This window comes from Moschus berezovskii, chromosome 6 (genome assembly GCF_049115385.1).
Source record: "Moschus berezovskii isolate FMDL1 chromosome 6, NW_MosBer_1.0, whole genome shotgun sequence".
Classification (NCBI taxonomy): Eukaryota; Metazoa; Chordata; class Mammalia; order Artiodactyla; family Moschidae; genus Moschus; species Moschus berezovskii.
Window position 1 is genome coordinate 45,890,594 of NC_142465.1, and position 18,242 is coordinate 45,908,835.

General features: G+C 40.0%; 1 protein-coding gene across 1 annotated transcript in view; it reads left to right on the plus strand.

Moving 5' to 3' along the window:
* SLC2A13 (solute carrier family 2 member 13) overlaps window positions 1–18,242 on the plus strand; it is a 559,427-nt gene that overhangs the window by 530,071 nt on the left and 11,114 nt on the right. The gene's annotated exons all lie outside the window — the stretch shown is intronic.

An 18,242-nucleotide genomic window follows, 5' to 3' on the forward strand; every position in this document is an offset into this window, starting at 1 on the left:
ACCCACCTACACTTCAAACCCAAACATCTCCCAGCTATCCCTCAGTTGGAAGTCTTTACAACAAGGCCTTTAGTTTAATGGAAAAAACATAAACAACAGAGAATTGTAGAAAGATCCTGCAGTCTGGTGGTAATGCTTGAGAATGTCTCTTAACAGGGATGGGTTGTATCCAAGAGTAGAATCAAAGTAGGGTCAAAGTAGCTCCCCCAAATGTGCTATGTGCTGTGCCTTCCACTCTATCATATCTGCTGTTCAGACCAAAGTATTTCAGGATCCACTGAGACCAGCACTTACCACTGCTGAAACTATAAATGTAGCAGAGGTGTTCATGTGAAAAATGCAGAGAGACCATAACTCAAAGAAAACAATCTTGAGGAGTGACTGAGTTAGGAAAAAACTTTGGGAAGCTACTTCAGGTTTATCTTTACTAAAATGAAAAGGCGTCTGTTTAACAAGAGAATTTCTTTATTGTCTGTATGAGTTTATAGGTTGTGATTGGATTCTAAATGATGAAATAGGGGTTTTCATGATAATCTCCTGAGACTTTGTGATTATGTACTGAATGTCTATTGCTTAGAACCCCCCCGTTCACCCCTCCCCCATTCATGGATCACATACCCTGGAGACGGGTCTTGCATGATTCAATGAAGGTATGAGCCATGATGTACAGGGCCACCCAAGATGGACGGTTCATGGTGAAGAGTTCTTAGAAAATGTGGTCCACTAGAGGAGGAGATGTCAAACCACTCCAGTAACCTTGCCTGGAGAACCCCATGTACAGTATGAAAAGGCAAAAAGATATGACACCAGAAGATGAGCCTGCCAGGTCAGAAGGTGTCCAATATTCTACTGGGGAAGAGCAGAGGACAATTACAAATAGCTCCATAAAGAATGAAGGGGATGAGCCAAAGTGGAAACACTCAGTTGTAAATGTGTCTAGGGTGAAAGTAAAGTTTGATGCTGTAAAGAACAGTATTGCATAGGAACTTGGAATGTTAGGTCCATGAATCAAGGTGAATTGGACATGGTCCAGAAGGAGATGGCAAGATTGAACATCAAAATCTTAGGATTCAGGGAACTAAAAGCGAAGAGAATGGGTGAATTTAACTCAGATGAGCATTATATTTATTACTGTGGGCAAGAATCCCATAGAAGAAATGGAGTAGCCCTTGTAGTCAATAAAAGAGTCTGAAATGCAGTACTTGGGTGCAGGTTCAAAAAGCAACAGAATGATTTTGATTTCTTTCCAAAGCAAACCATTGAACCTCAGAGTAATCCAAGGCTGTGTCCCAACCACTGATGCCAAAGAAGCTGAATTTGGTGCTAGTGGTAAAGAACCTGCCTGCCAGTGCAAGAGATATAAGAGACTTGGGTTTGATCCCTGGGTCAAAAATATCCCCTGGAGGAGGAAATGGCAACCCACTCCAGTATTCTTGCCTGGAAAATCCCGTGGACAGTGGAGCCTGGCAGGCTATAGTCCATGCGGTTGTAAAGAGTTAGACATGACTGAAGCAACATAGCATGCACACATGCTTGCCCCAGCCACTGATGCCGAAGAAGCTGACATTGATGGGTTCTATGAAGATGTACAAGACCCTCTAGAACTAACACCAAAAAAATATGTTCTTTTCATCTTCAGGATGTAATTTAAAAGTAGGAAATCAAGAGGTACCTGGAATAACAGGCAAATTTTGCCTTGGAGTACGAAATGAAGCAGGACAAAGACTAATAGAGGTTTGTTAAGAGAACACGCTGATTATGTATAGTGAATACCCTTTACCAATAACGCAAGAGACAACTCTACAAATGGACATCACCAGATGGTCAGTACCTAAATCAGATTGATTATGGTCTTTGCAGTCAAAGATGGAGATGCTCTATACAGTCAGCAAAAACAAGGCTGAGAGCTGACTGTGGCTCAGATCATGAACTCTTTATTGCCAAATTCATACTTCAGTTGAAAAAAAGTAGGGAAAACCAATAGGCCATTCTGGTTTGACCTAAATCAAATCCCTTATGATTTATACACTGGAAGTGATGAATATTTTTAGCAGATTAGATCAGGTAGAAGAACTATGGACAGAGGTCCATAACATTGTATAGGAGGTGTTGACCAAAACCATCCAAAACATAAAGTAATACAAGAAGGCGGAGACGGAACAAGATGGGGAGACGGAACAAGATGGCGGAGGAATAGGACAGCGAGACCACTCTCTCCCCCACAAATTCATCAAAAGAACATTTGAACGCGGAGTAAAGTCCACAAAACAACTTCTGAATGCTGGCAGAGGACGTCAGGCACCCAGAAAAGCAGCCCATTGTCTTCGAAAGGAGGTAGGAAAAAACATAAAAGATAAAAAGCGAGACAAAAGAAGTAAGGACAGAGCTCCGTCCCGGGAAGGGAGGCTTTAAAAAGAGAGAAGTTTCCAAACACCAGGAAACACTCTCACTGGCGAATCTGTGGCGAGCCTTGGAAGATCAGAGGGCCACATAACCCTCTTTTTTTTTTAAGATTTTTTTAAAAACCCACAGACTACCCACCAAACAGTAACTCCCACAGGAGAAGCAGCGCAGACGCCTGCATACACCATTAGCAAGCGGGGGCTGGGCAGGGAGGAGCCGGCTGAACTGCTTAGAGAGAGGACTGGGCTTGAATGCCGCGAGAACAATTTGAGAGAACTGGGGAGAGCAAAGCAGACTGTGGGATAGCGTCCCCACGAAAAGGCGGAAAGCTCTAACCTAAGATTCGGCCAGCCCCGCTCACAGAATAAAGGACTGAGCAGAGCGAGCCGGCTGCGGTCGGCCCATTCCCCATCCCCCGCTGAGACAGGCAGTGAGCGCAGCCAGAGCCAGAGCGGGCATCCGCGGCCCCAGAAAGGCATCTGATACAAACTGCAGACCGGCTTGTTGCTAATCAGGACTTCTTGGGCTCGGGCCGGTCGATATCCCCCTGAGAAGGTGCGCTGGTTGTACACCCAGAAAACTGAATGGCGGGGACTGGGGAGGCGATAAGTCACAGAGACAGCGCTCTCCAAACATCTGGTCCCCTGAACCGCTCGGACCAGGGAAGGCACAAAACGCAGGCCCAACCAAGTCTGCGCCTTTGTCGAGTACCTGAGAACCTGAACTTGAACCGCTCAGACCTGGGAAGTGCATACAACCCGGCACCGGCCTCGGACAGTTCCCGGCAGAGCAACCTAGAGCCTGTGCAGTGTAGACTGGGACAACACACGTGCTGTGAGCGGGGGCAAACCAGGTGTGGCCGAGTCGCTGTGAGCACTCCCCACAGACGCCAGAGATATTTGTCTACAGCGTTCCTCCCTTCCCAGAACAGGAATGAACAACTGAGCCTTAAAAAGTGTCCACCCACCCCCTAGTATCAGGGCGGAAATTAGACACTGAAGAGACCAGCAAATAGAAGCTAAAACAGAGGGAACCACCTTGGAAATGACAGATAGAGACGTCTAGAGGCTACTCCAAGAATAAGACTAAAAACCAGAGGCAAGAGGCTTAAGCCCGAATCCTGAGAACACCAGAGAACTCCTGACTCCAGGGAACATTAATCGATAGGAGCTCATCATACGTCTCCATACCTACACTAAAACCAAGCACCACCCAAGGGTCAACAACTTCCAGAGCAAGACATACCACGCAAATTCTCCAGTAACACAGGAAACTAGCCCTGAGCTTCAATATACAGGTTGCCCAAAGTCACTCCAAACCCACTGACATCTCATAACTCATTACTGGACACTTCATTGCACTCCAGAGAGAACAAATCCAGCTCCACCCACCAGAACACCGACACAAGCTTCCATAACCAGGGAACCTTGACAAGTCACCTGTCCAACCCCACACACAACGAGGAAAGTACATAATAAAGAGAACTCCACAAACGGCCAGAAGAGGGAAAGGCCACCCCAAGCAAAGCATTATAAGCAAGATGAAGAGGCAGAGAAATACCCAGCAAGTAAAGGAACAAGATAAATGCCCATCAACACAAACAAAAGAGGAAGATATAGGGAATCTACCTGATAAAGAATTTCGAATTTTGATGGTGAAAATGATTCAAAATCTTGAAAGCAAAATGGAGTTACAGATAAATAACCTGGAGAAAAGGATTGAGAAGATGGAAGAAAGGTTTAATAAGGACTTAGAGGAAATAAAAAAGAGTCAATATACAATGAATAATACAATAGATGAGATCAGAAACACTCTGGAAGGAACAAACAGTAGAATAACAGAGCCAGAAGACAGGATAAGCGAGTTAGAAGATAGAATTGTAGAAATAAATGAAACAGAGAGGAAAAAAGAAAAACAAATTAAAAGAAATGAGAACAATATTAGAGACGTCTGGGACAATGTTAAACGCTCCAACATTCGAATCATAGGAATCCCAGAAGAAGAAGACAAAAAGAAAGACCATGAAAGAATACTTGAGGAGATAATAGTTGAAAACTTCCCTAAAATAGGGAAAGAAATAATCACCCAAGTCCAAGAAACCCAGAGAGTCCCCAACAGGATAAACCCAAGGCGAAATACTCCAAGACACATATTAATCAAATTAACAAAGATCAAACACAAAGAACAAATATTAAAAGCAGCAAGGGAAAAACAGCAAATAACACACAAGGGGATTCCCATAAGGATAACAGCTGATCTTTCAACAGAAACTCTTCAGGCCAGGAGGGAATGGCAAGACATACTTAAAGTGATGAAAGAAAATAACCTACAGCCCAGACTACTGTACCCAGCAAGGATCTCATTCAAATATGAAGGAGAAATCAAAAGCTTTACAGACAAGCAAAAGCTGAGAGAATTCAGCATTACCAAACCAGCTCTTCAACAAATGCTAAAGGATCTTTTCTAGACAGGAAACACAGAAAGGGTGTATAAACTCGAACCCAAAGCAATAAAGAAAATGGCTACGGGATCATACTTATCAATAATTACCTTAAACGTAAATGGGTTGAATGCTCCAACCAAAAGACAAAGGCTGGCTGAATGGATACAAAAACAAGACCCCCATATATGTTGTCTGCAAGAGACCCACCTCAAAACGAGGGACACACACAGACTGAAAGTGAAGGGCTGGAAAAAGATATTCCAGGCAAATAGAGACCAAAAGAAAGCAGGAGTAGCAATACTCATATCAGATAAAATAGACTTTAAAACAAAGGCTGTGAAAAGAGACAAAGAAGGAAACTACATAATGATCAAAGGATCAATCCAAGATGAAGATATAACAATTATAAATATTTCTGCACCCAACATAGGAGCACCGCAATATGTAAGACAATTACTAACAAGTATGAAAGGGGAAATTAACAATAATGCAATAATAGTGGGAGATTTTAATACCCCACTTACATCTATGGATAGATCAACTAAACAGAAAATTAACAAGGAAACGCAAACCTTAAATGATACAATAGACCAGTTAGACCTAATTGATATCTATAGGACATTTCACCCCAAAACAATGAATTTCACCTTTTTCTCAAGCGCACACGGAACCTTTTCCAGGATAGATCACATCCTGGGCCATAAATCTAGCCTTGGTAAATTCAAAAAAGTTGAAATCATTCCATGCATCTTTTCTCTCCACAATGCAGTAAGATTAGATCTCAATTACAAGAGAAAAACTATTAAACATGCCAACATATGGAGGCTGAACAACACGCTGCTGAACAATGAACAAATCATAGAAGAAATCAAAAGAGAAATCAAAATATGCATAGAAATGAATGAAAATGAAAACACAACAACCCAAAACCTCTGGGACACTGTAAAAGCAGTACTAAGGGGGAAGTTCATAGCAATACAGGCACACATCAAGAAACAAGAAAAAAGTCAACTAAATAACCTAACTCTACATCTAAAGCAACTAGAAAAGGAAGAAATGAAGAACCCCAGGGTCAGTAGAAGGAAAGAAATTGTAAAAATTAGGGCAGAGATAAATGCAAAAGAAACAAAAGAGACCATAGCAAAAATCAACAAAGCCAAAAGCTGGTTCTTTGAGAAGGTAAATAAAATTGACAAACCTCTAGCCAGACTCATCAAGAAACAAAGGGAGAAGAACCAAATCAATAAAATTAGAAATGAAAATGGAGAGATCACAACTGACAACACAGAAATACAAAGGATTATTAGAGAATACTATCAGCAATTATATGGCAATAAAATGAATAACCTGGAAGAAATGGACAAATTCCTAGAAAAGTACAACTTTCCAAAACTGAACCAAGAAGAAATAGAAAATCTGAACAGACCCATCACAAGCACGGAACTAGAGGAAGTAATCAGAAATCTTCCAGCAAACAAAAGCCCAGGTCCAGACGGCTTCACAGCCGAATTCTACCAAAAATTTAGAGAAGAGCTAACACCTATTCTACTCAAACTCTTCCAGAAAATTGCTGAGGAAGGGAAACTTCCAAACTCATTCTATGAGGCCACCATAATCCTAATCCCAAAACCTGGTAAAGACCCCACAAAAAAAGAAAACTACAGGCCAATATCACTGATGAACATAGATGCAAAAATCCTTAACAAAATTCTAGCAATCAGAATCCAACAACATATTAAGAAGATCATACATCATGACCAAGTGGGCTTTATCCCAGGAATGCAAGGATTCTTCAATATCCGCAAATCAATCAACGTAATACACCACATTAACAAACTGAAAAATAAAAATCATATGATTATCTCAATAGATGCAGAGAAAGCCTTTGACAAAATTCAACATCCATTTATGATAAAAACCCTCCAGAAAGTGGGAATAGAAGGGACATACCTCAACATAATAAAAGCTATATATGACAAACCCACAGCAAACATTATCCTCAATGGTGAAAAACTGAAAGCATTTCCCCTAAAGTCAGGAACAAGACAAGGGTGCCCACTCTCACCACTACTATTCAACATAGTTCTGGAAGTTTTGGCCATAGCAATCAGAGAAGAAAAAGACATAAAAGGAATACAAATTGGAAAGAAGAAGTAAAACTTTCACTGTTCGCTGATGACATGATTCTCTACACAGAAAACCCTAGAGACTCTACCAGAAAACTACCCTCGCTAATCAATGATTACAGTAAAGTTCAGGATATAAAATCAACACACAGAAATCCCTTGCATTCCTATACACTAATAATGAGAAAATAGAAAGAGAAATTAAGGAAACTATTCCATTCACTGTTGCAACGAAAAGAATAAAATACTTAGGAATATATCTACCTAAAGAAACAAAAGACTTGTACATAGAAAACTATAAAACACTACTGAAAGCAATCAAAGAGGACACTAATAGATGGAGAAATATACCATGCTCATGGATTGGAAGAATACATATTGTAAAAATGAGTATACTACCCAAAGTAATATATACATTCAATGTAATCCCTATCAAGCTACCAACGATATTTTTCACAGAACTAGAACAAATAATCTCACAATTTGTATGGAAATACAAAAGACCTCGAATAGCCAAAGCAATCTTGAGGAAGAAAAATGGAACGGGGGAATTAACCTGACGGACTTCAGGCTCTACTACAAAGCCACAATCATCAAGACAGTATGGTACTGGCATAAAGACAGAAATATAGATCAATGGAACAAAATAGAAAGCCCAGAGATAAATCCACGCACCTATGGACACCTCATCTTTGACAAAGGAGGCAAGACTATAAAATGGAGAAAAGACAGTCTCTTTAACAAGTGGTGCTGGGAAAACTGGTCAGCCACTTGTAAAAGAATGAAACTAGAACACTTCCTAACACCATACACCAAAATAAACTCAAAATGGATTAGAGAGCTAAATGTAAGACCAGATACTATAAAACTCCTAGAGGAGAACATAGGCAAAACACTCTCCGACATAAATCACAGCAGGATCCTCCATGACCCACCTCCCAGAATATTGGAAATAAAAGCAAAAATAAAAAAATGGGACCTAATTAAAATCAAAAGCTTCTGCACAGCAAAGGAAACTATAAGCAAGGTGAAAAAACAGCCTTCAGAATGGGAGAAAATAATAGCAAATGAAGCAACTGATAAAGGATTAATCTCCAAAATATACAATCAGCTCCTGCAGCTCAATTCCAGAAAAATAAATGACCCAATCAAAAAATGGGCCAAAGAACTAAACAGACATTTCTCCAAAGAAGACATAAAGATGGCTAACAAACACATGAAAAAATGCTCAACATCCCTCATCATCAGAGAGATGCAAATCAAAACCACAATGAGATACCATTTCACACCTGTCAGAATGGCTGCTATCCAAAAGTCTACATGCAATAAATGCTGGAGAGGATGTGGAGAGAAAGGAACCCTCTTACACTGTTGGTGGGAATGCAAACTAGTACAGCCACTATGGAGAACAGTGTGGAGATTCCTCAAAAAACTGGAAATAGAACTGCCATATGATCCAGCAATCGCACTCCTGGGCATACACACCAAGGAAACCAGAATTGAAAGAGACACATGTACTCCAATGTTCATCGCAGCATTGTTTATAATAGCCAGGACATGGAAGCAACCTAGATGTCCATCTGCAGATGAATGGATAAGAAAGCTTTGGTACATATACACAATGGAGTATTATTCAGCCATTAAAAAGAATACATTTGAATCAGTTCTAATGAGGTGGATGAAACTGGAGCCTATTATACAGAGTGAAGTAAGCCAGAAAGAAAAACACCAATACAGTATACTAACGCATATATATGGAATTTAGAAAGATGCAAATGATAACCCTGTATACGAGACAGCAAAAGAGACACAGATGTATAAATCAGTCTTTGGGACTCTGTGGGAGAGGGTGAGGGTGGGATTATTTGGGAGAATGGCATTGAAACACGTATGTTGTCATATGTGAAATGAATCACTAGTTCAGGGTCAATGCATGTTATAGGATGCTCGGGGCTGGCATGCGGGGATGACCCAGAGGGAGGATAAAGGGATGAGGGAGGTGGGAGGGGGGTTCAGGAGGGGGAACTTATGTAAACCCGGGGCGAATTCATGCCAATGTATGGCAAAACCAACCAATATAATATTGTAAAATAAAAAAAAAAAAACAAGAAGGCAAAGTGACTGTCTGAGGAGGCTTTACAAACCAGTAATGCTGAAGAAGCCGAAGTTAATCGGTTCTATGAAGACCTACAAGACCTTTTAGAACTAACACCCAAAAAAGATGTCCTTTTCATTATAGGGGACTGGAATGCAAAAGTAGGAAGTCAAGAAACACCTGGAGTAACTGGCAAATTTGGCCTTGGAGCATGAAATGAAGCAGGGCAAAGGCTAATAGAGTTTTGTCAAGAGAATGCACTGGTCATAGCAAACACCCTCTTCCAACAACACAAGAGAAGACTCTACACATGGACATCACCAGATGGTCAACACCGAAATCCGATTGATTATATTCTTTGCAACCAAAGATGGAGAAGCTGTATACAGTTAGCAAAAACAAGACCAGGAGCTGACTGTGGCTCAGATCATGAACTCCTTATTGCGAAGTTCAGACTTAAATTGAAGAAAGTAGGGAAAACCACTAGACCATTCAGATATGACCTCAATCAAATCCCTTATGATTATACAGTGGAAGTGAGAAATAGATTTAAGGGACTAGATCTGATTGATAGAGTGCCTGATGAACTCTGGACGGAGGTTCGTGACATTGTACAGGAGACAGGGACCAAGACCATCCCCATGGAAAAGAAATGCAAAAGAGCGAAATGGCTGTCTGAGGAGGCCTTACAAATAGCTGTGAAAAGAAGAGAGGCGAAAAGCAAAGGAGAAAAGGAAAGATATAAGCATCTGAATGCAGAGTTCCAAAGAATAGCAAGGAGAGATAAGAAAGACTTCCTCAGTGATCAATGCAAAGAAATAGAGGAAAACAACAGAATAGGAAAAACAAGAGACCTCTTCAAGAAAATTAGAGATTCCAAGGGAACATTTCATGCAAAGATGGGCTCGATAAAGGACAGAAATGGTATGGACCTAACAGAAGCAGAAGATATTAAGAAGAGGTGGCAGGAATACACAGAAGAACTGTACAAAAAAGATCTTCACGACCAAGATAGTCACGATAATGTGATCACTGACCTAGAGCCAGACATCTTGGAATGTGAAGTCAAGTGGGCCGTAGAAAGCATCACTACTAACAAAGCTAGTGGAGGTGATGGAATTCCAGTTGAGCTATTTCAAGTCTTGAAAGATGATGCTGTGAAAGTGCTGCACTCAATATGCCAGCAGATTTGGAAAATTCAGCAGTGGCCACAGGACTGGAAAAGGTCAGTCTTCATTCCAATCCCAAAGAAAGGCAATGCCAAAGAATGCTCAAACTACCGGACAATTGCACTCATCTCACACGCTAGTAAAGTCATGCTCAAAATTCTCCAAGCCAGGCTTCAGCAGTATGTAAACCGTGAACTCCCAGATGTTCAAGCAGGTTTTAGAAAAGGCAGAGGCACCAGAGATCAAATTGCCAACATCCGCTGGATCATGGAGAAAGCAAGAGAGTTTCAGAAAAACATCTATTTCTGCTTCATTGACTATGCCAAAGCCTTTGACTGTGTCGATCACAATAAACTGTGGAACATTCTGAAAGAGATGGGAATCCCAGACCACCTGACCTGCCTCTTGAGAAACCTGTATGCAGGTCAGGAAGCAACAGTTAGAACTGGACATGGAACAACAGACTGGTTCCAAATAGGAAAAGGAGTACGTCAAGGTTGTATATTGTCACCTTGCTTATTTAACTTATATGCAGAGTACATCATGAGGAACGCTGGGCTGGAAGAAGCACAAGCTGGAATCAAGATTGCTGGGAGAAATATCAATAACCTCAGATATGCAGATGACACTACCCTTATGGCAGAAAGTGAAGAGGAACTCAAAAGCCTCTTGATGAAAGTGAAAGAGGAGAGTGAAAAGGTTGGCTTGAAGCTCAACATTCAGAAAACAAAGATCATGGCATCTGGTCCCATCACTTCATGGGAAATAGATGGAAAAACAGTGGAAACAGTGTCAGACTTTGTTTTTTTGGGCTCCAAAATCACTGCAGATGCTGATTGCAGCCATGAAATTAAAAGACACTTGCTCCTTGGAAGGAAAGTTAGGACCAACCTTGATAGTATATTAAAAAGCAGAGACATTACTTTGCCAACCAAGGTCCGTCTAGTCAAGGCAATGGTTTTTCCCGTGGTCATGTATGGATGTGAGTGTTGGACTGTGAAGAAAGCTGATCGCCGAAGAATCGGTGCTTTTGAACTGTGGTGTTGGAGAAGACTCTTGAGAGTCCCTTATACTGCAAGGAGATCCAACCAGTCCATTCTAAAGGAGATCAATCCTGGATGTTCATTGGAAGGACTGATGCTAAAGCTGAAACTGCAATACTTTGGCCACCTCATGCGACGAGTTGACTCACTGGAAAAGACTCTGATGCTGGGAAAGGTTGGGGGCGGGAGGAGAAGGGGACGACGGAGAATGAGATGGCTGGATGGCATCACCGACTCTGTGGACATGAGTTTGAGTATACTCCGGCAGTTGGTGATGGACAGGGAGGCCTGGCGTGCTGTGATTCATGGGGTCGCGGAGAGTCGGACACGACTGAGCGACTGAACTGAAAGAAAAAAAGTGAAAGGCAAAGGAGAAAAGGAAAGATATACTCAACTGAATGCAGAGTTCCAGAGAAGAGCAAGGAGAGAGAAGAAGGCCTTAAATGAACAATGCAAGGAGACAGAGCAAAACAATAAAATGGGAAAGACTAGAGATTATCATCAAGAAAATTGGAGATATCAAGGGAACATTTCATGAAAGAATGTGCACGATAAAGGACAGGAACATTAAGGACTTAAGAGAAGCAGAAGATATTAAGAAGAGGTGGCAGAAGTACAAAAAAAGTCTTAATGACCGGGATAAACTCTATGACTGGTCACTCACCTAGAGCGAGACAACTTGGAGTGTGAAGGCAAGAGGGCCTTAGGAAACATTACTAGGAACAAAGCTAGTGGAGGTGATGGAATTCCAGCTGAGCAATTTAAAATCATAAATATGATGCTGTTAAAGTGCTGCACTCAGTATGTCAGCAAATTTGGAAAATTTAGCAATAGCCACAGGACTGGAAAAGGTCAGTTTTCACTCCAGTCCCAAAGAAGGGCAGTGCAAAAGAATGTTCAAACTACCATACAACTGTGCTCCTTTTACATGCTAGCAATGTAATGCTCAAAATCCTTTGAGCTAGGCTTCAGCAAATCATTAATTGAGAACTTTCAGATATACAAGCTGGGTTTCAAAAAGGCAGAGGAACCAGAGATCAAATTGCCAGCATTTGTTGGATCATGGAAAAAGCAAAGAAGTTCCAGAAAAACATCTACTTCTGCTTCATTGACTACACTAAAGTCTTTGACTATGTGGATGACAACAAACTGCAGAAAATTCTTAGATGTGGGAATACCAGACCACCTTACCTGTCTCTGAGAAAGAGGTCAAGAAGCAACAATTAGAACTGAACATAGAACAACAGACTGGTTCAAATTTTTTGAAACGAGTATTGCAAGGCTGAATACTGTCACCCTGCTTATTTAACTTCTATGCAGAGTACACCATGCAAAATGCACATGAGTGAACATTGGGCTGGATGCAGCACAAGTTGGAGTCAAGATTGCTGGGAAAAATATCAACAACCTCAGATACACAGATGATATTACCCTTATGGCCAAAACCAAAGAGGAACTAAAGAGCCTCTTGATGAAGGTGCAAGAGGAGAGTGAAAAGACTGACTTGAAACTCAGCATTCAAAAATCTAAGATTATAGCATCCAGTCCCATCACTTCATGGCAAATAGAAGGGGGAAAAGTGGAAGCAGTGACAGATTTTATTTTCTTGGGCTCCAAAATCACTGGGGACAGTGACTGCAGTCATGAAATTCAAACATGCTTGACCCTGGAAGGAAAGCTATGAGGAACCTAGACAGCATATTAAAGAATAGAGACCTCACTTTGCCAACAAAGGTCCATATAGTCAAAGCTATGATTTTTCCAGAAGTCATGTACGGATATGAGAGTTGGACCATAAAGAAGACTGAGTGCTGAAAAATTGATGCTTTCGAATTGTGATGGTGGAGAAGAGTCTTGAGAGTCTCTTGGACTTCAAGAGATCAAAGCAATCAATGCTAATGGAAATCAACCCTGAATATTCATTGGAAGGACTGATGCTAAAGCTGAAGCTCCAGTACATTGGCCACCTGATGCAAAGAGCCAAATCATTGACAAAGATGCTGATGTGGGGAAAGATTGAAGGCAAATGAAAAAGGGCGCGGCAGAGTATGAGATGGTTAGATAGCATCACTGACTCAGTGGACATGAATTCACACAAAGTGTGGGAGATATTGGAGAACCCGGGAGCCTGATGTGTTACAGTCCCTGAGGTCCCTAGTCGGACAGGAGTTAGCAACTGAACAACAAGTGCTTAGACCATTCTCAGATCCTCTCCCCCATTCCTCACTGCACCTCACCTCATCTCACCTCATCCCATATTCTGGCTACTTATAATTTCTTTTTGTGAGAACAAATTTATTTGTCAGTTTCTCTATCTACCCTCTCACTGCTGGACCTTGAACTTAGGCCAGGATTATACTTTGTTTGCCAATATATTCCCCATGCCTTCCAGGGCATCCTATTAAGCACTCAAAAGTGTTTGTCAAATGAATAAATACATAGTTGAACTTTTAAATGAATGATGAATATGTGGAAACATCATATGTCTATTCCTTCTCTCTTAGGAACATTCTGATTTGGTGTTTAGTTTTATTTAAAACTATTTATCTAATACTTTTTTTTTTTCTAATCTTTATGAAACTCATTTCTCTCCCAAACACGATTTGAAACATTTAGAAATATTTATTTTCTTGGAAAGGAAACGCACTGGCATTTTAAACTGGATGTATATTTAGTATGTTCAGCTTTATCCCATTTGGCAATTAGAATGTTTTACATAAATTTGTAAGCTTATCTTCCTAACAGCATAAATATAAACACAATAAATATTTACCCATATCTTCTGGTCCTTGAGAATACTTAAATATTTAAATATGGACTTATTTCTTGAGAAAGCATTTTTTAATGGAAAGTCATAGACCAAATAATAAAAGTCTATATAGTAAGACTTTTGAAAGCAAAGCTCCTCTTCTTCAATCAGTTCTTTCAGGAAAACATAAGGCCACAGAAGTAAAATTTAAATAGGGCATAGCCAGGCTTCTTTCAAAAACATCTCAGTAGAAGCTTTTTGTTTTGCATTAAGCCAGACTTCTTTCTTGTCAGCGCACTGTCCATTAGGTTTTCACTAGTGGAACAATAGCTCAGCTCAGGTTAGAGTTTTTCTGTTTATTGCTCTATATTTTAACCTAGGGGTTACTGATTGATATAAGTTATCTGTTTATATTCCTGACAACAAATAGGCACCATAATGATATATTTCTCTGGAAATATTCATGTCTTCTTTTACTTCCTTTTTTATTGTTTCATAAGACCTCAAGTCTTGATTCCTTCCTAAACTATACTGCCTACAAGGGACTGGGCCCCATTCAGTAATGTTTATTACTAAAAATTATCATTAAAATGTCACCAGTATATCACTTTATTTATATCACATATGACTAAATAGATCCCTTGGTGAGCATTATTAAAGTGTCTGTGTTGAATCTTTTAACTCCTCATTTTGTATAATTCAATTAAATATCTGTTTTAATCTGAAACTTAATATAAGGACTCTAATAAGATTTATTTCCTTTAAAATAAAATTGCACTTTTTAGCAATCCTAACAGATTTGCTACAGACATTTTTTTCATTTTCATCCTAAAGGGGCATAATTAAGAAAATGAATTACATAATTGACTTGCCCATTACATGAAGCAGATTACAGCCTCCCAGGCCTGCCTACACTTCTGTTGGCTTAACCACAGGTCGCACCAGTGAAGCCTATATACACAGTTGTAGCATTTGCCGTCTTTAGATTATTCAGATTTTTATAGAAGTATCTTGTTTTTTAATAGAATTTCCTTTATGTTATTTGGCTTTGGGAATCTTGTTCACACAGACAAGAAACTGTGTGGCCTTTAAGAATATCAGTAATCCAACTAATTGCTTTTACTGTAGAAGTTTAGTATGAAGAGATTTGATTTTTTACTTCCAATCATGCCATTGTACTTAAATTGTGAAACATGATGAATAGTTTCTCAATATTATATTTTACAAAGGCAGACTATATTTACTCCATTAGATATTTTAGAGTTTAGCATCCCAGTTTAGTCTAAAATGTTTTATCATCTGCATCTATTGTTTTCTTACCTCCACAATTTTGCTTATCTGTATTCAGAATACAAGACTTCACCTTCTATCATTTTTTTTCCCTCAAAATTCCACATGCTCCAAGAGCCAACTTGTCACAGCACCCCTTAGATGAAAACATTCTTGATTTATTAGTCATGCTGATCTTACTAGTCACTATTCTTCCCTATTCATTTAGTATAATTTAATAATGTTGTCTATCACTTTTCCAGGCAACTGACATCCAAAATTCTTTCTATTCTTTGCAGTTTATAGCGAGGGAGGATTTATTTTCCCTGTCAGATCAGGAAGCTAAAATCAAGACAATTCAAGAAACTGCACAAGGATTCAGCCTGTATAACTTTTTGACTTTCAGACGCACAGTGTCTACAGAGCCTTCCTCTCACTGTAACACTCAGATATGCATGCCAGATGACCTATTATTATTTTTTTATCAAGTATGACATAAAAATATATAAACTTGTAGTATAATGTAGACCAAACTGAAATGAAATAAAGGAGCCTTGTATTTGTAAATGGAATTTTATTTTTATTAAAGAAAAAATTTGATTTATACAGGTCCAGCTCCTTAAGAATTTTATAGTTTCTGATGATTTAAGCTAACAATGTCTTGATTTAGTCAATCCTTTTATGTTTTAATATCTCATAATTTACCTCTGTTTCCCTTTTATTTTCTCATGGCTGCTCCTTCAATGGAGCAGATTCTTGGGGTAGCCAGGTCAGCAGCATTTTTCCTCTGTAGTTTTACTTGAGTCTTCCCAAGAAGTGTTTCTATGGATAGTACTTCAATGGTTACTTCTAGGCCTGTCTTTAAGAAAGTAGTCTTAAAAATATCTTTCCACATTCTGTAGTGACAATGAACTGATAAATATTTTTCAGTTTGTACTTTTCAGCTTCAAACTTGACTTTCAAATATATAGTCATGTTGTCTGGTTTAGGCCTTTATTTCAAATCTATTACCCAACGTATGCCATCTGGCAGTCAACAAGAGAATATTTGTTCTCTAAACTCTCCAATGAATCGGCACTGTACTAGGAACCCAGAGACAAGCCATAGACTCTGGTCTTGAGGAGAACACAGGCCACTTTTGCTGGTCTCCTCCTCAAGCATACCATTACCACCTGTCCTATACCTCATCCTATTGGGTTGTAAAACTTACAGAATTACAGTTAAAACCATAAATTTAAATAGGAGCTGAGAAATCATCTTATTTTACTTAATGAGGAAACTGAGGTCCAAGGAGGAGGTTAAATGACTATCTAGAAGTCACATATTGTTTTTGTTGTTCAGTCTCTCAGTCATGTCTGACTCTTTGTGACCCCAAGGACTGCAGCATGCCAGGCTTCCCTGTCCTTCACCATCTCCCAGAGCTTGCTCAAACTCATGTCCATTGAGTAGGTGATGCCATCCAACCATCTCATCCTCTGTCATCCCCTTCTCCTCCTGCCTTCAATCTTTCCCAGCATCAGGGTCTTTTCTGACTCAGCTCTTTGCATCAGATGGTCAAACCATTGGAGTTACAGCTTCAGCATTAGTCCTTCCAATGAATACTCAGGGTTGATTGCCTTTAGGATTGACTAGTTTGATCTCAAGAGCCTTCTCCAACACCATAGTTCAAAAGTATCAATTCTTTGGCACTCAGCCTTCTTTATGGTCCAACTCTCACATCCATACACGACTACTGGAAAAACCATAGCTCTGACTAGATGGACCTTTGTCAACAAATTAGTGTCTCTGCTGTTTAATGTGCTGTCTAGGTTTGTCATAGCTTTCCTTCCAAGGATCTAGCATCTTTTAATTTCATGGCTTCAGTCACCACCTGCAGTGATTTTTGAGCCCAAGAAAATAAAGTCTGTCACTGTTTCCATTGTTTCCCAATCTATTTGCCATGAACTGATGGGACTGGATGCCATGATCTTAGTTGTTTGAATGCTAAGTTTTAAGCTAGCGTTTTCACTCTCCTCTTTCACCTTCATCAAGAAGGTGTTAATCCCAGAAGATCTTGTAGATCTACACAGAAAAATTCAACTTCAGCTCCTTCAGCATTAGTGGTCGGGGCATAGACTTGTGATATTCAATATCATATTAATGTGATATTGAATGGTTTGCCTTGGAAAGGAACTAAGATCATTCTGTCATTTTTGAGATGACACCCAAGTACTGCATTTTGGACTCTTTTGTTGACTATGAGGGCTACTCCATTTCTCCTAAGGGATTCCTGCCTGCAGTAGTAGATATTATGGTCATCTGAATTAAATCCACACATTCCTGTCCATTTTAGTTCACTGATTCCTAGAATGTCGATGTTCACTCTTGCCATCTCCTGTTTAACCACTTCCAATTTGCCTTGATTCATGGACCTAACATTCCAGGTTCCTATGCAACATTGCTCTTTACAGCATCAGAATTTACTTTCACCACCTGACATAGCCATAATTGGGCATTTTTTCCCCTTTGGCTCAGTCTCTTTATTTCTTCTTGAGCTATTTCTCAACTTTCTCTAGTAGCATATTGGACACTTACTGAGCTGGGAGTTTCATCTTTCATCATACCTTTGGCCTTTTCTTACTGTTCATGGGGTTCTCTAAAGCAAGAATGCTGAAGTGGTTTGTGATTCCCTTCTCCAGTGGACCATGTTTTGTCAGAACTCTCCACCATGACCCATTCATCTTGGGTGGCCGTATACAGCCTGGTGCATAGTTTCATTGAGTTAGAATGTAGCCCACCAGGTTCCTCTGTCCATGGAATTTTCCTGGCAAGAATACTGGAGCAACATGCCATTTCCTTCTCCAGAGGATCTTCCTGACCCAGGGATTGAACCCACCTCTTGCTTCTCCTCCACTGGCAGGAGGATTCCTTACCACTGAGAAGCCCCAAGTGCTATTGACACATAC